The sequence below is a fragment of the Rhincodon typus genome, chromosome 23, assembly GCF_021869965.1.
Source record: "Rhincodon typus isolate 14 chromosome 23, sRhiTyp1.1, whole genome shotgun sequence".
NCBI classification, from domain to species: Eukaryota; Metazoa; Chordata; class Chondrichthyes; order Orectolobiformes; family Rhincodontidae; genus Rhincodon; species Rhincodon typus.
In genome coordinates, this window is record NC_063354.1 from 12,231,785 (window position 1) to 12,257,473 (window position 25,689).

The window sequence follows — 25,689 nt, forward strand, 5'->3', positions numbered from 1 at the left end:
AAGAAGGGTCTAGGCCCGAAACGTCAGCCATCCTGCTCCTCTGATGCTGCTTGGCCTGCTGTGTTCATCCAGCTCTACATCTTGTTATCTTACATTGGCTTTGTGTCAGTTTTGGCTGTTTATATTGCCGTGAAGTGACCTTGAGAGCTTCTAATAAGTTGCTGCCCCTGCAGTCCTCAAGTGGCAAATAATTTGCTAGAAAAAGAATTGGAATCTGCCAGAGCTGATGCAGTGGGGATAAGGGCAACCTACTGGAACATGAAACAAAAACAGAAATTGCTGGAGCAACCTAACAAGTCTGGCAGCATTGTGGAGAGAAAACAGTCAAAGTTTCGGCCTGGTGACTCTTCTTCAGAACTGGAATGTGATACTGCTCAGATCCAGAATTATCTAAAATAGCTGTTTGAAGGTAGAACTAACAGACAGGGAAATAATAAATGTGAGTTGTAGAGAGCTGAATTCAGTTAAGATCAGCTTTTATATCTGCCTGGTCAGTTCATTTGATGGATCAATGACCACATCCTGTTCTATTGAGGTTATGTCAACAATATAAAACTTGAGCTTTCATTCTTCAATTGCTCAATCATTCTGTAACCCTAGTGCTAGTTCTAATTTATAGCTAGATTTTAACAAGGTATAAATAGGCACACAGTGATCATTTTCAACTACATTCACAGCATTAATGTAAATGAATATTCCCATAACGATGTTGATGAAATTGACTTCTATTCTCTTTGGCGTCAAAGCATCTTGAAGCATGCGTTTTGACTCAGTGTCACATTCTGTGACTGAGTTTTCTCAGAGCCATCAGCTGGAATAGATGACAATTGAGGCTGCAAAATCCTGGCAAGTTTCCACCTTTCACAGGATGGTGTTTATGAATTAGATCCTGTTTTCTTCCTCTTTAAAAAAGTGCCTCTCTTTTCCAGGTGTTTCTCTTTGTGTTAAACCCAGCAATGTTCAAAACCTAAAGGGGCTTCCTTTAGCCCTGTGTGTGAAAAAAAAAACATTTATAAAAGCTAGGAGCAGAGGAAAAAGACTAAAGCGGGTTAGAGGTCACTTGGCACACCTGGTCTTGAGTTTTCAAGAATGTTGTGGGAGGATGGTGTTGGTTCAGACAAAGGCACCATGTTAGAGTAAGCATACAAATGAACAATGATTGTTCTTTGAAGGATTTTATCTTGAATTCATCTAAAGTTATTCCAGTGTCACGAGGAGGTGCTCAGCTTAAACCAGAACGACAATGTGACAAGTCTTCAGTATATACTATGTTTATGTTTATTTAAAGCTATGTTTATTTAATTCTCTATTTTAAGCATGATAGCAAGACAGAGCTGACTATTTTGTTTCCTGACCTTTGGTAATAATTTAATTATATTTTGGGTTGTCTGTTTTTGCTATAAACTGTGCGATGCAATCGCTATGTTTTGACTGTTCCTGAAGTATGTGTGCTATATCCGCCAATTAAGCATTTATTTTGGCAATCCATTTGAATTGGAATCTCAGCTGTGAGTTCTGTTGGATGTATCATTCTGGTTGGAATATTACTTGTTCAGAAATGTAGATTGATAATGTATGATTACTGGAAAGTCATCAAGCAGAAAGAAAGGATTTGTGCTTGATAGTGGGTCTGAGTGCTAATGTTGCAATGGCAGGAGACCACAATGTACAATGCTGCATCTAAATGAGTGAGAACCATTATTGTTTCTTCATTGCCCTTGTCATGACTGCAACCATATTCCCAGATCGCCTATGGACCTATCGAACCTTAATTACAGAATGCATGTTTTTTAAAGTACAAATAAAGCCAAAAACTGACTACAGCTGTAAATTCAGCAGCTGCTTGGAGAGAGAGACTCTGGAATGTCACACCCAATGAGATGTTAAAGAAAGCTGGGTGGTTCTCAGACTGTAAACATGTTGGTTAAAAAAAGGTCTGCAGTCTGGGCGAGAGGCATAATTGCCTTTTCCCCCTTTCAAGAGTACACAGAGAATGGAGTTAAGAGTAAGTTTTAGCCCTGATGTCCTTGTGTATGGACTAGTGTGCTGAGAGGTTAAAAGCTCTGAGAAAAGCCATTTAAATACCTCTGAGCTACAGGTAAAAGAAAAGGACAAGTACTCTCTCTTGCTCTGAGAGCTGCCTGTCAGACACTGTTGAAAGGAATTTGGACAAAAGAGTTACAATTAATCTACAAAACTAAGAATCTTAAAATTGATTTTTCAAATCTGAATGTCAATTCTTCTGGTAACATCCACTGCAATGGTTGTAATGTTCAACAATCCACTCTTTCAAAAATAATTCAGAGACAAATTTATATTTTTTTAAATTCAAATTTTTGGACTTCCCTCTTGTTTCTAAACTCAATATATCTGCGCCGTTGTTATTTCTTCTCCTGTAAACTTCTCCTTTTTGAAATTTAAACTTGTTGCAACCAACTGAAGGTCTGAGTGAACAACCAAAACGAGCCAGCCCGCCCCTTCTCACCTGGGAGTTTGACAAATTGGGGTACCCTGTCTGGAAACATAATGGCATCAAGTACCTTGCTCAGGATGTGGTCATATCATCTCCAATCTGATCGTTCATGGCAATGTGATCTATACAAGATGTTGAATGAAAAACAATGGATTACAATTGTTATTTCCTGAGAGTTGGACATGTAAAATACACATGAATTGGAGGCAAAAATGAGTCACAAAGATCTTTGTCAGTAGTAAAGGAATTAATGTACAAAAAGTGTGTACTTATATATTTTATTTACTAGTTGGCTCTTGTGTTTTTCTGTGAATGATGGCATATTTTGAAAGATAGGTTTAATGGCGATGAATCACGAGGCAGCTTTTTTAATTTTTATCATGGGATGTGGCATCATGGGCATTGCCAGCATTTGTTGTTCATCCCTAATTACCCTTCAGGGTAGTTTGAAGTCAATCACAATGCTATGGAATTGGAGATAAACTGAGGACAGATGAGGTAAGGACAGTAGATTTTCAACCCTAAAGAGTGTACCCATTCATGAACTGAATGGATTTTATGTCATTGAATGATAGTTTCATGGTCACTCTAACTGATGTTAGCTTTCAATTCCAGATTCCTTTTTAATGATGCTATTTTAACCCCGTCCCTAGATCCTTTATCTAGGCCTCTGGTTTACTCGTCCAGTGAATTTATGACTATGCTACCATCTTTCATAAACAGCTACATTTTGCAGAACGGAATTGTTGGTACATCAAATCTGTGCTAGTTGTTTGTCTCCACCTAACCCAACATGTCTGGTCTCATTCTCTGACTCATTCCTCAGACTCTTCATTTTCCAAGCAACTGCCTCATTCCTTTTTAGAATATTTGATGGTTTCTGCTTTCAAACTATTTCATGGCAGAGAATTACATTTGCTAGCCACAAACAGTTTTAAGCATTTCCTGATCTCTCCATTAATTCTCTTTGTGATCTTCTACACTGAGGGTATTCTCTTTACTGCATTGCCATTTAGTTTTCTTAACATAAGCCTTTACATCTTGAATATCCTAAATTAGGTTATATCCTTGCCTCCTTTGCTCACTTGATTTGTCACATTATGTTTCTCCAATAAATAATTGGGAAAATTATTGACATTGACACCCTAATCCCCTACAACTTGGGTTACTGAGATCAATTGTAGAAAGACTGTTATCTGAGATCTGGTCAGGACAACAACTTTGAAACATTCCATTCATTATGGATCAATAGTTCATTAGGCAATGGTGTCATTTAATTTGCAGGTTGAAATATAGATTGTCCTTTCACTCTTTCATTATCCAAGATGCATTATGTTTAGAATTTTTAATGTCTTTCTCTGCATTGCAAAACGAAGAATTTTATCTGTCTTGTTGATATGTTGTACATTGAATTCTCCATAATACTCGCTCGTTGCTTTTCGCAAAGGGGAGGCGATGGCCTAGTGGGATTATCTAGTGGGACTGTTAATCCAGAGACCCAGATAATGTTCTGGGGACCCGGGTTCGAATCCTGCCATGGCGGATGGTGGAATTTGAATTCAATAAATATCTGGAATTAAGAATCTAATGATGACCATGAATCCATTGTCAATTGTTGGAAAAACATGTCTGGTTCACTAATGTCATTTAGGGAAGGAAACTGCCATCCTTACGTGGTCTGGTCTACATGTGACTCGAGACCCACAGCAATGTGGCTGACTCTTAACTGTCCTCTGGGCAATTGGCGATGGGCAATAAATGCTGCCTAGCCAGTGACACCCTCATCCCATGAATGAATAAAGAAAAAAAGATAGAGACTATAATGAAATGTAACCTACAGTTTCAAGATGATGAAAAAATGGGATGAATTATAACAGTTATGAACCTCTTAATTTATGCTTACATGTAAGATTTGTGCAATCCTAGATTCTAGTATACTGTTAATTATAGTATTGTTTAATGTAAACACAAAACCAAAGCTGTCTTTTTGGTTCTGTTCTGAAGAAGGGTCACTGGACCTGAAACGTTAACTTTGATTTCTCTGCGCTGATGCTGCCAGACCTGTTGAGTTTTTCCAACAATTTCTGTTTTTGTTTCTGATTTCCAGCATCCTCAGTTCTTTCAGTTTATTGTCTTTTTGATGTTGAGCTAATTGAAAGAATGTTTCACCTGATATCTAATCTAATTTGCTGAGTATTTCTTCAATGTTAAGACCTGCACCATGAAGATTGAGCTCATTCAAATGATTCCACCCATCACTTTAATCCAACTCGAAAACAGTGTGGCTCTAACATTGTCCAAGATTCAGGATGTGTTATCTATTGCTGGAACACTTAGTAATTTGTCACATTGCTAAAATCAAGTTCTGCCAATTTCAATGTGTTCTGCAAGTTTAATTGAGCTGAAGATCATGTTGCAAAAAAAAAGTAAGGTCTGGCCCTATTTACTCACAGCAGCTAAATGAAAACTGCTTGGCCCTGTTGTCCCAGGGCCAAGACATCATCTCCTGACTGGACAATTAATCACTCTTTTAGTACTACAAGAATGTACATCTGTTTTTATTCAACTGACACAATCTAGTTGTCACAAAATAGTTTGAAGGGTCTTTCTGACATGCCAATCCATCTTGCATGGCAGTTTGAAGGATGTGTCAGTTGAGTATATCCATATCACATGACGACTTGAAGACTTGATCTTGCATCATAATATAATTCAATGGCTTGACTACTGTTTGACACCTTACTTTAGATAGGATACCAAGGAGGGTGCAGAAGAGATTTGCTAAAATTGTACCAGGGTTAAGAGGCTTTAATTATGATGAAAGATTAGAGATTCTGCATTTCTTTCATGAGAACAGCAAAGGTTAACAGCACATCTGATTGAAATGTTTGAATTTTGAATGATTTTGATGAGGTAAATATAGTAATTATTTTCAATGATTGGTGAATTGCAAAACATGGGCATGCATTTCTCACCAAAAAATGCAAGGAGCGTTTAGGATAATAAGACCATAAGACCATAAGACGTGGGAGACGAAATTAGGCCATTCGGCCCATCGAGTCTGTTCTGCCATTCAATCATGGCTGATAAGTTCCTCAACCCCATTCTCCTGCTTTCTCCCCGTAACCCTTGATCCCTTTGATAATCAAGAACCTATCCAGTCTTAAATGTTCTCAATGACCTGACCTCCACAGCCTTCTGTGGCAGTGAATTCTATAGATTCACCACTCTCTGGCTGAAGAAGTTTCTCCTTATCTCCGCTCTAGAAGGTCTCAGTAGTACATCCATATGTGCCTGTTATTTAGCACAATTAAGGCCAGTGTTAATGCGTACACTTTCAACAACTATCAACTCCAAGCATGTTAATGCCTGGTTTGACTGCCTGTTAGATATCTAAACCAGCCAGAATCCTTTGGTCACAGACATCAAAAAATTGATGTGTTCTGTTTAGTTCCTTGTAAAAATGTCACACTTTTGCCCCTTTTCAATCCTTCTTCCTGGTTACTCACTCAGGTTGAATGTAATCACATGTTGTTTTTCCGAAACCCCACATTTCAATCCCTACAACCCATCCATTACCAAGACCATTTATTTTAATCTCAGCAATATTTCCTGCCTCACCCCATTGCTGCTGAAACCATCACCTATGCTTTCAACATTTCCTGATGTGACACTTGCTGAATGTCATTGGAATTTAAACAAAAAACATGTGAAGACAATAGCAGACTATTGTAAATATTATGTGCTTAGTGGAAAAGGGGATGGGTTAGTGTTGTTCCCTTGCCCAAGCCCATTATAGACGCATTTGTGTCGTGACATGTGCTATGGTGTGTTTGAAAGTCTCGTGAACCCTGATGTGTTAAACAATCACATTTGAAGTGTAAGTTCCTAGAAGAACCGAAGCGTTAAACAGCAGCTTTATTATGGAGGTGTCCACACTGCAGGCAACATGATTATAGAGCACTTTTTTTCACCCAAAATGACCAATGGTGTCATCATTAAGTCATGTGATTTGACTTTTAAAGTAACAGTCCACCATACTTTTATAAATACACAAAAGTATGGTACACAAACATTTTTTTTTAAATCATCTTCACTGTTAAAGGGACATTGCTCATGCATCTTGTTTAAAGTCTAAAAATGCAGTCTCAAAGGAATAACTTTTACAGATGGAAGAAAGGCAAGTTAATGATGTTTCTACAGAAGCAGCTAAAAAGAGCACTCAACAGATGAGCCAGCACTTGTGGAGACAGAATGATAACTGTAGATTATTGATCAATTGAAGACCATTCAATATATATCTTGATATGAATTCTTTAGAGCTTTTCATCCCTAGGCATGAGGACGTTAGGAGTGGAGAAATATTCACTCGCAGGGAACATTTTTGCATTTTCAACTCAGTCTAATGATAATAGTGAAATGTATGTTCTTTTTGGATTTCTGATTTAGTTATGTAAAAACTAAGTTCTCATTTTATTCTGTGGTTTTTATATCATTTCATTGGATTATTGCAGGAAACTTTCTTTGTATTGCACAGAATTATGACAAGATCTATTCTTTCCAATCGCATCATTTTCCACCTTTGCGCATTTTAAGGAAGCATCCTGATAAATGAATTCTTGACTCTTAAAACAATGGCCAGACAATTCTAAGTATTTAGCCAATAATAACAAGACAGGAAGGATTTTTCTCCTCGAACCTCACTCTACATCTTTAACCACTCTTTGAATTAAATATTTACATCAGCTGTTTTTCAAAATTTGAATTAGCTATTATTTTTCCAATAGTGTATGAGTGTTACACTAACTGAAACTATGCCTAAGGGCTAGAAAGAAGTAGGAGAATGTATTGCTTTTGAAAGTTTTTGTGTTTTGAAGGCAAAAGTCTTCTGGGTTCCAGGAGATCAACTACCCTTTCTATCCAGAGAGGTTACATGGGTTTAGTTATTGAGATAAATGAAAGGTAATGGCTATCAGAAGATAAAGCATATGTAAATTTACGTTGAAAAACTAGTGGGAATGGACTAAAAGATGAATTTGGCTAGCAGTGCTTTGAATAGCAATGCATACCTTTATTGTACAGAGTCAAGTGTACCAAATAGTTGATGTTTTGGTGTGGTAAATTGAAGTGTAACAAAAATGAGGACAGACATTTAAAAGAGAAAGACAATTCGATATCCTTGATGGGATTGTTCACATGGCTGATGAAGGGTCTAGGCCTGAAACGTCAGCCTTCCTGCTCCTATGATGCTGCTTGGCCTGCTGTATTCATCCAGCTCTACACCTTGTTATCTTAGTCAAGATTTTCTACATGTTTCTGGTCTTTTCATGAAACTGACAAACATTTTCTGTGGTATTTTTATTTCTACAATAATGTGTTGAGTGACATTTTTCAACATTGTGATACGATGAAAGACATGCTGCCCATACCATGCAACGTGATACAATTAAGACAGATTAGTAGGGTGATTTTGACAGTTTATTAAGGCTTGTGCATTAAATCAAAAAGTTCAGGTATGCACAAATAGTAAATACTTTCCAATGTGTTTATCTGATTGCAAGGTCAATAAACCAACAAATTCCAATGTTGTTGACTTGCAGGATATTGCAGATGAAGTGGAGTCTTTAACGTACTCAGTGGAAAGTGTATTGTGGGAGAAAAAGGAAAGCAAAGTGTATGAGCTGTAAAGCGTGCATGCAGTATCCTGTTCTAAATTTCCTGCTTTAGTCAGTTAGGAAAACAACTTTAGAAAACGTGCTCAAATCCTACCAGGCAAAAGATTGTAAACATGTAATCTTGTGACTTAAGTGTCCGGTAGTGAATTGCTCACCACACAGGCTTTTCCTATTTGGGTCAAGGAAGGTCACCACAATCCCACTTAACTCACTTATTCCTCTACTGTTGATTGTGAGAAGATCTTTGTGTACAGAATTAACCACTATCAGTGTTTTCTTAAATTTCTGAAGCTTGGTATTTATTTAAGATTGTGGTGCTTGTAGCTGTCGCTACTTCATTATGGTCGGGTAAAGCTATTTCCAGTAGGAGAACTTCAGATATAACATCATCATGAAAGCACAATCACCATGTTATTCAGAAGCTGTGGTGGCACAGTAGTAGTAATTTAGACTAGTAACCCAGACTAATGTTCTGGGGACCTAGATTCAAATTCCACCATGATAAATGGTGAAATTTAAATGCAGTAAAAATATCTTGAATTAAAAGTTAGTTTGATGGAGACCAAGTAACCATATCGCTTTGAAAACCTATCTGGTTCCCAGTTCTTTTGAATGGAAAACTGTTATTCTCAAATGATTTGGCCATTTGTGACCTTCGAGCTGCTTGCTATTTCAATAAATCATTTTGTTCCCATACTAACATATTGCATTTGAAAGGTTAACTCTGCTTTCTCTGCACAGATGCTGCCAGATCTGTTGAGTTCCTCCAGCGTTTTGTTTTTCTTTCTGACATTCAGCTTCTGCAGCATTTTGCTTTCATATACGATGTATAACTTACTACTTCAAAATAGTACAACACATTCTCCCTTTCTTAATGAATGAGGGCCATACCATTTTTCAAAAAAAAATCTCCATAATATATCGAACATTAAACTTAAGCAAAATTTGACTAGTCAGTTCATGACTTCTTTTTAACTCATTAATTTAATGATATGTTCAGTTTTTACAAGGAGATGAATGATTTGACCATCAGCTAAAAATAATTCACTTCATCGCATAATCATTTAAGAGCTGCCATGATCTTATTGAATGGCTGAGCAGTTTTGATGGTAGAGTGGACTACATTTGCTTCCATCTTGTATGTTTGAAACCATAATGGATGTTTCCTTTCACAATTAGGGTACCATCCACCCAACAACAAGTGTGGGACTCATATGACTCCTGTTTCTCATCGGAGATATCACTGTCAAAATTGGATTCAGTCTTTAAGACTGGTGTTTTCACTGCTTTGAAGAATGATGCATTCTGTGTGATGATTTGTGAACTTGTGACCACTTTGTTGCACAAGGATTTTATCCCCTGACTTTTGTGGTTAGTTCTAAATTTAGGTTTCACTCTCAATCAATTCTGTTCTGTTCTTGACCATTTTTGCGTACATGTTGATCATCAGCTCCACAGAGTGGTTCAGGAAGATATGGGTGCAAAGGATATGCAAAGCTGAGTGTAGCTGGATTCTTTCCAATAGTTTAGTGAGGAGGCCTTCTGTAACTTTGCAAAAAAAACAATACAGCTCATGCTTCTATGAATTGCTGTCAGCTGTGGTTATATGTATCGCTTTTCTCAGGGTATGTATATGAGGTGTCCCTTTCTTAGAAGTTGTCTTGGAAGTTGACTTTTCCAATGAGCAATAAACATGAGCATGGTGTAGGTATTTCACAGGCTTGCTGCTGCTCACTGATAGTAGGATACGCTGTCTGGTGGTGGGGAAGAATGGCCACAGTGGAAGCATTGTTCACTCATGTCGTGAGCCTCTTTAAGTGACTGCTATTCCTGTTTTGGTTCCTTGGTAGGTGAGGTAATGGCCTAGTGGTATTATCGCTGGACCGTTAACCCAGAGACCTAGATAATGTTCTGGGGACCTGGGTTTGAATCCCACCATGGTAGTTGGTGGAATTTGAATTCAAGAAATATCTGGAATTAACAGTCTAATGATGACTGTGAATCCATTGTCAATTGTCGAAAAAACCCATTTGGTTCACTAATGTCCTTTAGGGAAGGAAACTGCCATCCTTACCTGGTCTGGCCTATATGTGACTCCAGACCCACAGCAATGTGGTTGACTCTTAACTGCCCTCTGGGCAATAAATGTTGCCTGGCCAGTAACACCCTCATCCTGTGAATGAATAAAGAAAAAAAAAGAGCCATGAATAGTGTTTGGAGGAGTTGAAATTGCAAGGTAGCTTTCGGTAGCCTCAACTTCAATGTCTTGGATTCAGGCAGTGATAATTGCCTTGGAAGCCCCAACAGGACTGATAGCTTTCTATCTGTCTCTACTGCTCTCCAGTAGAGTAGGCTGGAGAAACAGACACCCTTCGATGATCTGTGTTTCCTCTCTGCCTGTTCAATTTCTCATTTGGTTCATTTGATAAATTTGGCTCCAAGTTGCCTCCAACTGCCTTGAACAGGTCAGTTGACTCATTGCCTTCTTGCTTCTTGTGTCTGAAATGGCTATTTCCTATTTTAAATTTTCCATTGGAGTGGTAACTAACTCATAGTTGCCTTGCTCAGGTATAAGGGTTTCAAAACGCCTTCTGAATCTTCAATGCCTTCTAAATCTTCAACAGTGGAATGGAGGAGGAATAGTTTGTCCTCCATCATGAGAAGCCATATAATGCACAGTAGCAGCCTCCTGGCTGCTAAAACACAAATAGATTGCTAACTTGGCCAAACAGCAAGGGATGCTGGGCACATTGACCAAGTAAAACACTGAAATCACAAAACCAACACACCAGACATACTGCAAACAAAACAGTCAGGTGTTAATGACATTAGCATAATGTTAAAGGCAACAGTTATTCTAGACAGACAATCCCAACAACTTGTCCACTAAATAAAGGAAGGGCCAGACAGAAAGGCACCTGGTCCTGCCATACAAAAGAACTGACAATAGCAAGCCATCTAAATGATTTACTCTTGTTTCACACTATTAAGTGCATCCCCCTGATTGACCAGACCTACAGAAAGTTCCAGAAAACCATCTAAAAGGTATAAAAACAGAGTTCACCTGCAAATCTCTGTCTTGGAACTGGGCTCTTAGAGCCGCTCTCAGAATCTCTGGAATCATCGAGGCCTTCCGAGGAGACCAGCATGGCTAGAGGCAGAGACCAGCTTACCATCCAGAGAGAGAGAGGAAGAAAGCAGCTGCAGACCTGGAGGCAGAGCCATAGAAAGTGTGACTGCTTAAATTTACAAGAGACTCAGGAAGTATTGTAACCTTAAAAGGCCAAATAGGATTAGGAATAACAAGGTGCAGGGCTGGATGAACACAGCAGGCCAAGCAGCATCATAGGAGCAGAGAGGCTGACGTTTCGTGCCTAGACCCTTCATCAGAAAAGGGGGAGGGGAAGGGGGTTCCGAAATAAATAGGGAGAGAGTGGGAGGCGGATAGAAGAGGGATAGAGGAGAGGATAGGTGGAGAGGAAACAAACAGGTTGAAGAGGCAGGGATGGAGCCAGTAAAGGTGAGTGTAGGTAGGGAGTTAGGAAGGGGATAGGTCAGTCCAGGGAGGACGGACAGGTCAAGGGGGCGGGATGAGGTTGGTCGGTAGGAGACGGAGGTGCGGCTTGAGGTGGGAGGAGGGGATAGGTGGGAGGAAGAACAGGTTAGGGAGGCGGGGACGAGCTGGACTGGTTTTGGGATGCAGTAGGGGGAGGGGAGATTTTGAAACTTGTGAAATCCACATTGATACCAACGATGCCACCCGAAGGTTGCAGGAACAGCAACTCATATTCTGCTTGGGAACCCTGCAGCCCAATGGTATCAATGTGGATTTCACAAGTTTCAAAATCTCCCCTCCCCCTACCTCATCCCAAAATCAGTCCAGCTCGTCCCTGCCTCCCTAACCTGTTCTTCCTCCCACCCATCCCCTCCTCTATCCCTCTTCTATCCGCCTCCCACTCTCTCCCTATTTATTTCAAAACCCCCTTCCCCTCCCCCTTTTCTGATGAAGGGTCTAGGCCCGAAACGTCAGCCTCTCTGCTCCATTGATGCTGCTTGGCCTGCTGTGTTCATCCAGCCCTGCACCTTGTTGTCTCGGATTCTCCAGCATCTGCAGTTCCTACTATCTAGGATTAGGGATAGTTTGTTTAGCATTAAAGATTATTGTAACTTTGTTCCTAATAAAGTGGAAATGTTTTGTTTTGGTACCAGCTTGTGCTCATATTGATTTGACTGCTTCGGTATTGTGGGACACATGGGCATATTCATTCATGACATTCTGGTTGGAGTTGTCTAAGTTGTTTTAAGGAAAGACTGGACAACATCACCCTTCAAAGTTTTATTTCGTTCATTTACAAGATATGGACATTGCTTGCCAGTATTTATTGCCATCCCCCTTGCACAGAGGGCAGTTGGGAGTCAAGCATATTGCTGTAGGTCTGGAGTCACATGTTGGCCAGACTAGGTAAGGATGACAGTTTCCTTCCCTGAAGGACTTTAGTGAACCAGATGGGTTTTTCCAACAATGAACTCATGATCATCATTCGACTCTTAATTCCAGATTTAAAAAAAATTGATTTCAAATTCCACCATCTGCTGTGACAGGATTCAATCCCAGGTCCAAACATTATCTGGGTCTCTGGATTAACAGTCCAGCGATAATACCACTAGGCTATTGCCTCCCCCTAGTTGTGATGAAGCTTCTTTGTGACACTTTTACAGTTGTTAAATCTAAGCCACTTCCTCGCCTTTTGAAAAGGTCAGATTGCTTCTATATGCAGCTTTGCAGTTTGAGATACTGTCTGCATCTTAAAATGAAATTTTGTTTGCGAGGGGTAAATAAAATTTGCCATTAAATTTCATACATTCTTATTGTGCATCATTTACATTGTCAATGAAAGGTTTTTGGCAACTGTGGATTCTTGGAAATCGCTTACAGCTACAGACAAACCAGAATGCAACAGTGGCTACTTTTGTTAACACAGAGTCTATATGTTTTTTGCTCACTTTTTCTTGCAGTACCATGCTGTTGTTGTTCTGTATGACAGCTAGAAGGGAATACTACGCATACACTGATATTGCAAAAATAAGTAAAATTTGGGAACATATTGTAACACAGAATAATGCTGTTTCACCACCATTGTAACTTTCCACCTCAGTAAACTTCATCTATACTTTAAAATGTATCGCAAATACAAATTCAGGTTAACTATTGGCTCACAGGCATGTTAACTGTACTTATGCAATAAAAGATGTGAAACCTGTTTTAGGATCTTCACGTTAAATTAAGTTGGAGCTTGCTCAGTTCCACTTTGTGAGAAGTGGCCACAACATTAGAGTAAGTCATTCGTTTTAAAGATCCACTGGACTTGAAACGTTAACTCTGCTTTCTCTCCACAGATGCTGCCAGACCTGCTTAGTTTCTCCAGCAACTTCTGTTTTTGTTTCATTTGTTTCAAAGTTTGACATGGACCCCAGAGGAGCAGGTCCCCTCCCAGTTACAGATCACTCCCTCAGACCATTGATGAACCAAAATAATCTTCCTCCATGGGTCTTATCTGAGGGTTGCTACTGGAGAATTAAATGGCCCAAAATCCATCTCGTGAGTGGATAAACTTCTTTTGGTGCTGGTAGCTTGCCCAAACTTTGAGCATGACCCCCAAGGTCCAATTCAATGCATTCTTTCAGCCTCCCTGTTGGGTGTAGCCTACAAGTTATACATGCAAAACCAGCCAGAGTCCTAAATCCTGCAGCCGTTGAGCATTGCTTGACCTTAATGATATTTGAGTTAGTTCTACAATCATCACTCCCCCTCGTGAGGAACTGTTGTCACATTACCTGGATAGAACTGAACCTTATATATGTACCTACGTAAAACTGTGGCTGAAGCATCAATAATAAATGGATTTTTGTGAAGGATTTAAATCACAGAAAACACAGGCCCATGACATCAATGTTCCACATGAACCTCTTCATTTAACTTCATCAATATTTCCTTCTACTTCTTACATTCTTATGTGTTTTTCTAGGTTCCCCTTAAATATGTCCATTTAATTCAACACATCTATTCTGCACTCATCAAAAGATTCACTGAATATAGCAGCAAGATGGTTACAACTAAAGGTGGTGAGAGACTGCTAGTTTAGCTTTCAGTAGATAAGGAATGGAAAATCAACAGTCAAGAAATGGAAGACCAATCACACTATTTCACATTAGACAAAAGAGTTTTATTGACTTAACTTTATTGTTGAACTCACGACAAAACATTTCGGGAATGACATTACTGTAAAAGAGTGCTATTTATTTTCTAATTTGGTGAAATAAAATCTGTAAATCAGTCGAATTGTGGCCAAGCATTGTACAGGGAACAGACTGAAGGCAAGAGGGTGTGACGCGAACCCTTTCAGATGGATACAATTACAGATTCGTGTGACTTCAGATCAGAGAATAGCATGTCAGCTGCTGAAAAGCCTGAGTGTTTAGAGAAACTGTGCAGCTTCTAGGAAAATCGGTAGAGAATTTTAATGGCAGGATTAACAGATGCTCCAAAGAGGAAATTGTAACATATGGTGCCCGCTTTTTGATGAGGAAAATTCTATAAGTTCAAAGTGGCTCTTCGAAGAGAGGTAACAAAATTGGACAGATATATGAACCCCACATGTGGTAACATTTTAGTGGTAAACAATCCAAGCTCTTTAAGCTGATGGAAACAAATTTGGGCTAATGTATGTAGAGTGGAGGACCCTGAAGTTGAGACTTTTCTTGCCAGCATTGTTAACCCCTTATTCTTACCCCTTTTAAAAATCTCTTTTAGATCTCACTTCCGTTTTGCTCCTTACCATATTGTTTGTTCTTTCAACTAAGAAGTTTGGAAGATAAAGCCACATGTTTCTCTTCAGTTACTACTAATGCTCCTCTGGTTCATATATCACATTATGTGAACTAACTCATCTGTTGCATACTAAAAATGGCTACTGGACTAAAGAGTCTGTCTAAAATGATGGAATATTAAATTTACTGTGCTGCTTGTATGAGCGGGGCCACAAAATAATATTAAAAATAATAGTAATAATCATTTATAATGGTTAATAATAACCACTTACTAATTTAAAAGTACATATATAGTCTTGCGTTCATTGTCTGCCAGGGTGACCATTGAAAGTCATACTCCTTGGTGTTCTGATTGACTAGGCTACATTTTGACTTCACTTCTCAATGATCAATTGCAGAGTTACCTTGAATACTGAGTTCAATGATTCATTGTAAAGGGAAAAGAAAATGTATAAATGTTGTCAAATCATTGCATTGCTGACTGTTGTAAAGAAAATTTCCTGTTAGCACAGTTCATTTCAGCTAGCACTCTGTTCATGTCAGCATACCTGCAGTAGAACCGGTCATTACCCATCATGGAGGATTGATCCAAGTGGGCCCACCTTGCATGATGTCAATTCATTCCCTTTCGTCTTGGTGTCAATCATAATTTGACCGTTGGTGCGGCCACAGGTTGACAGCAGAAGGAGGTAATGCATAACTGAACGAATGAAAGAAAGAAGTTTGTGTCACAATTTATAAATACAGTCCATTTACAGATGTCTGAAGCACAATGGTATTATTTGGTCTGTTGATATATTTACTTTGTAAATATATAGGCATATGGTGTTGTTTAAACATCTAAATTTTACAGTAGTCTGGAATTAGTGGTTTGGCAGCAATGTTGAATGGCAACCATCTCACACCGCAGTGGCTGCTGGCTCTAGCTTTCTGCCAATGCTCCAGTATTTCTGTCATAATCGCTCAATTTCAAGGAAAAAGGTAAATATTTTCTCCGTTTCTGACCTCACATAGCCTCATCAGCTTGGGGGGAAAAAGTCTGTCCAGCAGTAGTTATACAGTTTTTACAGATTTGATATATCACAAGCGCCAACAAATAACATGACTGACTGCATTTGATTTGTCAGATTTTGGGTAGGAACAGTGCATTATGTCAGATGGTTCATTGCTTCTGTTCTCCCACTGACAGTTTCTGCAGCCCTGGCTAACTCCAGCAATTATGTCTCAAAGTGAGATGAGAGAGTAATGCAGTGTGCTCTTCCCACCTCTGCTGGGATGCCCCACTATCATCAACTTTCTCTATGCTGACTAACTCAGATTTAGAATGAAAAGTGTACACTTTTCCAAATGTGCATATTCATCATGTGTTAGGCAGGCCAGGAGAATTTGAACCAGGTTAAAGTTAATGTTTTGTGTCATGGTTTATTTAATGTGGAAAAACTATGCTTCTTATTAACTGACACTTGCTTACCTTTGATTCTTTTACCTTATTGAATGGAAATTTGTGGAAGTTAAAGAAAATAACCTTTAAAATTGACAAAATACATATGAATGTATTATCATTATTTAACCATAGCTTTTAAAAATGGTCTTTATGTCCCCAAACCCCTGCCACCAATCCACTGCCATTTGTGGCAATTATGTTAAATTTATATCCTCTTTTTAGAACAGTCAGATGTTCTATCAAACTTAAAATCTATTTGTTTTGAAGGTCCAGCTTTTGTGTGCTCTGGAGTCAGAATTGGACTGGATGACATTTATAGTTATAGCCTTGGTTGGATCATCTCTGTGAACTATCATAAAAGTTCTGTCATGAGAATGAGGAAAGGTTTTTATTCGTCACAGGTTTGTAAAACAGGCCTGTAATAGTCAGGATAAGTTTGAGTCTTTACTGTCATCTCAGTGCATGTTGTGGCATTATTCCCATTGAGTTTGCTTTGTGTAGACTTCATTATTAGCTGGAAATCCTACTTAGGAAATCCTATTGTAGCAAATATATAACCTGAAGTGGAGTGTTATATTTGATCATTTCATAGCGGAAATACATCATGGAGTTAACAGGTACTAAATGTTCTTATACTATAGTTGGATTGAGTTAGACAAACACAGTTTTACAGAGAAAAAAATGTCAGCTTGTCAGTCTAGAATAAAGTAAGATGGCATATTACAAAACAGCAACTTGGTGATATGTCAAGATGGTTTAGATTTGGATAAATGTGCCCTGCATGTTCATTGCAATCACCCCAGTTATCACTAAACAATTTGAATTTGTCTTCCTTGACATGACCAAAGTCATCAAAAAAAGGAATTTTGTTGTCAACAAGAGAATTGTTGTATTTATTTCGGATGCAGTTGTCACCAGCTAGGATAATATTTATTGCCCATCCGTAACTATGACGTTAAGAGTCAACCATATTGCTGTGGGTCTGGAGTCACGTGGAGGCCAGACGAGATTAGTATGGCAGATTTCCTACCCTTAAAGACATCAGTGAGCCAAATGGGTCTTTACAATAATCAGCAATGGTTATATCGTATCACCTTTTTAGTCCTGATTTTTGTTGAATTCAAATTTTACTATCTGCCACGGTGGGATTCCATTTCACGTCCCCATGTCCTACAGGATTCTGGCTCACGGTACCATGGACTCAGGTTTGATTCTGCCCTCGGGTGACTGTCTGAGTAGAGTTTGCACGTTCTCCCCATGTCTGAATGGGTTTCCTCTGGGTGCTCATGTTTCCTCTCATGATCCAAAGATGTGCAGGTTAGATGGATTGGCTATGCTAAATTGCCCATTTTGTCCAAGGATTTGCAGGCTGGGTGGGTTAGCCATGGGAAATGCAGGGAAACAGAGATAGGGTAGGACTGTGGGTCTAGGTGGAATGCACTTTGGAGGGTCAGTGTGGACTTGATGGGCCAACTGGCCTGGTTCCACACTGTAAGAATTGCATGACATTACCACTCTGCCATTACCTACCCCGAGTTAGTATGACAGATTTTGGAACAGCTTATTTCACAGTTGCAGGCCTTTTACAATAAAAATTTGTGTGTCCAATTTCAAAGTTTCTGCCCTATCCCTGACTGATTTTTCCACTTTTCTTTTGGGAAGACATTAACATAGAAATTGTAATTGATGCCAATAAAATAACGGCTGAATGTTATTTTAGATTTTTAACGGTTATAACCAAATGTGCTTCAGATTTGACTTTACTGATTCCAGTAGGTATGGTTACTGATCTGTTCTGGTGCTGAAGGTTCTTTAATCCCCTGAAAAAGTGCTGGGAAGCTTTGCTTAGCAGAAGCTTCAGGAATTTTGCTGATGGATACCAGGCAGCAGAGGTTCAGGGTTAAAGGAAGAGGTAAGATACACTACAGTATTCTAGCCTCAAAAGACCTGTGTAGAATTGGAGATAGGCAAAAGAACCATTTGTTGCCAAGCAGAATATATTGCCATGTCTGACAAAGAGGAGAGAAAAATCCGCGAGACAGATCTGCATGTCACAGAAAAATGCAGCTTTCCAAAAGCCATTTGGCAACTCTTGTGACATCTATAGCAAAGCCTGCAGACCATATAAATAGTGGAAGCATCTCCCATAGATGCTCATACTGTTTAAAAACAGAGTTCTGAGTCCAGTCTTTTCTCAGCTGTGTTCCGAATTTTGGGAAATTCAGTACAGACAGCGACAAGTGAGAGTTTCACAGACTTTGACACAGTTCAGGTTTTGAGTGGGTGTGTTATTCTAATGTTCAGCAACAAAGGCACTTTGCAGAAACAGATTGAGCTGTTGCCCTACAACTGAGATTGCATCCCAGCCATCAACAATCCAATGTGTGTGACAAATGGGTAGCCCCAGTGCCTCTAATCATAGTCAAATCTAATGTAAGATCATAACAAAGCAAACTATATGGAAGTCTCAGGCTGGCAGATACCTGTCATAAAAACTTAGAAGTCAGGAGCATTCGACCCCTCAAGCCTGCTCCACCATGCAAAGTGACTCTCTTCCAAGATGGCGGTAGCTGAGTAGGCAGCATCTGGGCTCCTGAGCCTGGGGCTTGCCCACTTCACCCACTTTTCTCTTTCTTTTCTCGTTGTTTTGTTTCTTTTTAATTTTATCTTCTACTTACTTTCTGAGGAGATCTCTGTCGCTCGGAAGGGGGGATCATCGGTGTCCAGAGCGGGGGCTGCTTCAGAGGTGGATTTAGCGGCAGCAGTGTTGTGGGGTCGAGTCCTGGTGGCCATGGCAAAATGGCTACAGAGTTGGCAGGCTGGTCAGACAGGAGCAGGTCTCCAGCGTCAGCAGGAAATGCATATAAACCGATGTTTTCCCAGCTACCATCAGTTCTGAGGAAGGGTCACCGGACCCGAAACGTTAACTCTGATTTTTTCTTCACCGATGCTGCCAGACCTGCTGAGCATTTCCAGAAACTTCTGTTTTTGTCTCTTTAAGTTACCTTTTTAAATTTTTTTTTATTATCATTTTTTATTTTTAAGTTACTCAAATAGTGGCGATGCATGGCAACAGTTTAAAATTTGCACTATATTTTATATTAAGTACACGTGACAATAAATGATTCAAATTCAATATGATCATGTTGATTATCAAGCTCAATATCTAAATCCCACTCTCCCCTCCCGCCATATCCCTTTATTCCTTCAGCCACAAGAAGTATATCTACGATCCTCTTGAAAATACATAATGTTTTGTCCTCAACCACTTTGTTTGTCATTTATCTCAATGGTTTGTATGATAATATAGAAGACATGGTTAGTAAGTTTGCGGATGACACCAAATTTGGTAGTGTAGTAGACAGTTTTCTAAGATTACAAAGGGATCTTGATCAAATGGATCAATGGGCTGAAAAATGGCAGATGGAGTTCAGCCTGGATAAATGCAAGGTATTGCATTTTGGTACAACAAACAAGGGTAGGGCTTATACAATTAATGGTAGAGCCTTGGATAGCGTTGTAAAACAGAGGGATCTAAGGGTGCAGGCACATAATTCTTTGAAGTTTGGGTCACATATAGACAGGGTGGTTAAAAATGCGTTTGGCATGCTTCCCTTCATTGCTCAGACCTTTTGAGTAAAGGAGTTGGGAAGTCATGCTGAGGATGTACAGGACATTGGTGAGGCCTCTTCTGGAATATTGTGTCCAGTTCTGGTCGCCTAGTTAAAAGAAGGATATTATCAAGTTGGAGAGAGTTTGGAAGAGATTTACCAGGATGTTATCCATATGGAAGGTTTGAGTTATAAAGAAGGGCTGGATAGGCTGGGATGTTTTTTAATGGAGTGTAGGAGGTTGAGAGGCGACCTGATAGAAGTTTATACAATAATAAGAGGTATGGCAGTTGACTTTTCCCAGGAAGGGGGAGTTCAGAACTAGGGGGCACATCTTTAAGGTGTGAGGAGAGAGATTAAAAAAGACATGAGAAGCAATTTTTTTACACAGAGGGTGGTTTGCATGTGGAGTGAACTTCCTGAGGAAGTGATGGATGCAGGTACAATTACAATAGTTAAAGGACATTTGGATAGGTACATGAATAAGAAATGTTTGGAGAGATATGGGCAAGGAGGAGGCAGGTGGGACTAGTTTAGTTTGGGATTGTCTTTGGCATAGACTGCTTGAACCGAAGGGTCTGTTTCCATGCTGTATGACTCTATAACTTTCTATGCGTGACTCAAACTTCAAAGAATTATGTCCTGCATCCTTAGGTCCCTCTGTTTTACAACACTATCCAAGACCCTACCATTAATTGCATAAGTCCTACCCTTGTTTGTTGTATCAAAGTGCAATACCTCGTATTTATTCAGGCTGAATTCCAACTGCCATTTTTCAGCTCATTGACCCATTTGATTGAGATCCCTTTGTAACAGGAACACCGATCTTTCAATATAGATATTTCTCCTCATCTCAGTCCTAAATGGTTTGCCTCCTTTCCTTAGACTATGACCACAGGGTCTGGATTCCCCCACCACTGGGAACATCCTTCTTATATCTAACCTGTTTAGTCCTGTTTAAATTTTATAGGCTTCTAGGAGACTCCCCTCATTCTCCTAAACTCTAGTGAATGTAATCCTAACCAACTCAATCTGTCCTCATATGTTAGTCCTGTCGTCTCCTGCTGCTGACCAGTTACTGCTTCCAAAAGGCAGTCACATTGAAAAACTCGAAAACCATCTTAACTTTTCGGCTCTTTTCAGTTCTGAGGAAGGGTCACCAGACCCGAAACGTTAACTCTGTTTTCTCCTCCACAGATGCTGCCAGACCTGCTGAGCTTTTCCAGCAACTTTGTTTTTGTTCCTGATTTACAGCATCCGCAGTTCTTTTGGTTTTTAACTTTTCAGCTATTTAAATGACGCTAAGGTCAATGTCTTATAGCTACTGTCACTGATGTCAGGATGCTTGATGTAGTTTAGAGTTCGTATCTCGCAACTTTGGCCTGTTTGATTCAATGTTACACCAGATAATACTGTCATCCAAAGGGCAAGAGTTTAAATCAAGATATACTACATGCTAAATGTACAGAATACAGTTTGAAAAGTGGAATGTAGAGAGCATTATTTTCTTCTTTAGGAACATTGTTCATCCTTCAAGATGACAGAAGAAATGTAAGGTAATACTTCATTTTAACTATTTTCTTATATTTTATAGTTTATGAAAGAGTTTGTTAACTTTATTTAAAAAAACTTTGTTGATATCTGACAATCGCTGATATTGATTATTAGTATTTATGATATTGTGTATGGATTTGACAATAGTTGTTTTACATGACACTTGCAGTGTTCAGAGTGTATATTCCCATCCTCCTGAGGCACTGTACTTGAGTACTAATCATCCTTATTTTCTCCAGAGGACTCAGGCCTAACACACGACTGGCAGCTATTAAATGTGGAAGTTGTTTTGCAGGTGCCTTGGCAACGGGAGTATGGGAAAGTGAGAATGAGGCCAAACATCCTCAATCACACGAGTTGCGTGTGACTTAGCAGCTAAATGCCAACATTCACCACTGTTACCCTTTCAAAAAGCAATCTGAGGGCAGTCTAATCTGTCTTCAATCTGCTCCCTGCACAATACAAATGTTTCAAATAAACTTCAGCACGACAGAGGCACTGCTGAGCATTGCTGGGATCAATAACCAAATTCACAAGGCTTTTTTTTTAAAGGCTGACATTCTTTCATAGTTTTCACAAAGAATCTGATTTACGTTTAGTTAAAGGATCGCGTTGCATTGAGCAGTCTGAAGAAATAGAAGAAAATAACTTGAATTTTTGTATTGCCTTTCATTATCTCAGGCTGCCTCACAACCCTTCAAAGTACGCTTCAAAGTGTAGTCATGGGTGTAATGTAGGAAAATTTGCAGGCAATTTATGCACAGCAAGATCCAAAGTGTGATGAAAATCATCTAGCTAGTGTTATCAATGTTAATTGAGAGATAAATCTTGGCAAGAACGCAGAGAAGAGCTCCCCTGGTCTTTTTCATAACAGTGCCATGGACTCGTTCAGCAAAATTGTTACTCTCTTAGGGTCAATGTGGACTGTATCTGTTCCAACATACAAAATACATAAGCTTGCAAATACAAAAGAGTTCGACTCTTGATAAATGCACTATGCCAAGATTTGTTATCTAAAATCTTTCAGTCTTCTTGGCTGACAGATTGTTCACTTAAGTACATATTAGGCTCAAGCCTACAAATTTGTTCCTTGTTATTCGGGTCAGACAAAGAAGTAACATTATAAAGCAATTATTTCCCGATTTTAATGTGATATCTTTATAAAGTGAGATATCTGACATAAATTGAAAATGTGGGAGAGAAATATTAAACAGCGAACTGAGGCTTCAAATGAATACGTGAAGGGAATATTTATTGTAATTTTGAGGCATATTATCTTGTCCAAAGAGAAAAGGTTAATACCCTATAGTTGTAGATTATTGGAAATGTCAGTAACAGTGAAGGTTAGGCTTACAGCATTGGAAATATTCAGAGTGAATAGACTGTGATGCTTGTCACTGTGTAATGATGATTTGACACCAACACTGTCATTTTCAACTTCATTGCTCTAGTTAACTCACTTTCTTAAACTTGTCCAGCTGAAATTGCTTTCAGTACCAGAATGGACTTTCAGTCCTATTTGAAGAGGGCATCAACAACTTGCAGATAGCCAAGAGAACCTTTCTCTCATGTTTACCTTCTATATCTGGGCTGCATTACAAAATCTGGGAGCCTGTTCTTTGCAATTCTGCATCAACTTCACACTTCTTACAGGTAAGGCACTCTTCTGCAATGTCGTCCAGCAGCCAGAGTGCACTTTACTTTTAATTAGTGTAGGTTGGCTATATATAGGGTCAGGCCAACAGTTGAGAACTCCAAAATTCTTACGAAAATATTGAACATTAATGCAAGATGCGTTTTTTTTTGGACAAAGACTGCAAACTGGCTGATAGTGAAAGTTCTAAGCATGGAATTCACTTACTGCTGAAAGATACCCTGTGTGAGCATTTGGAATGTCATACCATGTAGGCTGCCAAGGAAGCTTCAAAGAGAGAGAAAGAAAGAATTCAAAAGACAGAATTACAAGAAACCTAATTTCCTCCTCTTAGCAGGAAATCTTCTTCTGTGGGTTATATTCCAGGCTGGAACATGAGTCGAATGATGTGTTTGTGTTTATCCTTTTAGAGATATACAAACACCAGGGTTAAAAGCAAACTGTAACTCCTTCTTTCTGAGTGTGAGTGCACTAGTTCATTGTGAAGGCCCAGCTTGAGGGCAGTCATTAAACACCATTGCACTGCAGGTAAAAAGTAAAATATAAACTTGATCAGAGTGCTGCAAACCAGTCACTATCGAAAGGAGATGGGACAAAAGAAATGCAGCTGACCTGCGATTCAAGCATTACAAAATTAACAGAGATAACAAGGTGTAGAGCTGGATGAACACAGCAGGCCAAGCAGCATCAGAGGAGCAGGAAGGCTGACGTTTTGGGCCTAGACCGTTCTTCAGAAATGGGGGAGGGGAAAGGGATTCTGAAATAAATAGGGAGAGAGGTGGAGGCGGATAGAAGATGGATAGAGGAGAAGATAGGTGGAAAGGAGACAGACAGGTCAAAGAGGCGGGGATGGAGCCAGTAAAGGTGAGTGTAGGTGGGGAGTTAGGGAGGAGCTAGGTCAGTCCAGGGAGGATGGACAGGTCAAGGGGGCGGGATGAGGTTAGAAGGTAGGATATGGGGGTGGGACTTGAGGTGGGAGGAGGGGATAGGTGGGAGGAAGAGCAGGTTAGGGAGGCGGGGACGATCTGGGCTGGTTTTAGGATGCGGTAGGGGGAGGGGAGATTTTGAAGCTTGTGAAGTCCACATTGGTGCCATTGGGCTGCAGGGTTCCCAAGCGAAATATGAGGTGCTGTTCCTGCAACCTTCGGGTGGCATCATTGTGCCACTGCAGGTGGCCCAGGATGGACATGTCGTCTGAGGAATGGGAGGGGGAGTTGAAATGGTTCGTGACTGGGAGGTGCAGTTGTTTAGTGCGAACCGAGCGTAGGTGTTCTGCAAAGCGGTCCCCAAGCCTTCGCTTGGTTTCCCCGATGTAGAGGAGGCCACAACAGGAACAGCGGATACAGTATACCACATTATCAGATGTGCAGGTGAACATCTGCTTGATGTGGAAAGTCTTCTTGGGGCCTGGGATGGGGGTGAGGGGGGAGGTGTAGGGGCAGGTGTAGCACATCCTGCGGTTGCGGGTGTGGTGGGGCTGGAGGGGAGTGTGGAGCGGACAAGGGAGTCCCGGACAGAGTGGTCCCTCCGGAAAACAGATAAGGGCGGGGAGGGAAAAATGTCTTTGGTGGTGGGGTCGGATTGCAGATGGCGGAAGTGTCGGAGGATGATGCGTTGGATCTGGAGGTTGGTTGGGTGGTACGTGAGGACGAGGGGGATTCTGTTTTGGCTGTTATTGCGGGGAGGGGCTGTGAGGGATGAGTTGTGGGAAATGCGGGAGACACAGTCGAGGGTGTTCTCGACCACTGAGGGGGGGAAGTTGCAGTCGTTGAAAAACGAGGAGATCTGAGATGTACGGGAGTGGAATGCCTCATCCTGGGAGCAGATGCGACAGAGGCGAAGGAATTGGGAATAGGGGATGGCATTTTTGCAGGAAGGTGGGTGGGAGGAGGTGTATTCTAGTAAGCTGTGGGAGTTGGTGGGCTTGAACAGTTTGTCTACTAACATCTGTGCTATCAGGATTGCCCAATGTAAAAGCTACAATGTGTCATCCCCTATTGTTCATGAAACTCAGATACTGATCCTTCAATCCTTTTAACTTTTATCTTTTTTGGACTTTCCTCTGATTTCTAATTTTTGTGTATGTGTGTTGCTTTATTATCGCTTCTTGCATTTAGTAACCAGTTCTTTAACTTAAGAAAGCCTAGATAAATTGGCTCCTTTTAAAATGTAAATGCATTTGGTCTGGGAGAAATGCATCCACAAGATAAGAGATGTCTTGTAAATTAACCTTGTTGTGACCAACTGAGGGGGCATGTGAGTAAAGAAGGGGAGCCAGTTCATCCCACTTCTCCTGGGTGGTTGGCAATCCAATCTGGAATTGTAATAATTTGGGGAACCTCACCCAGGCATTGATCATAACTGTAATAAAGGCTGACTGGAGCTGTTGAAATCAAGGTGTAGAGCTGGATGAACACAGCAGGCCAAGCAGCATCAGAGGAGCAGGAAGG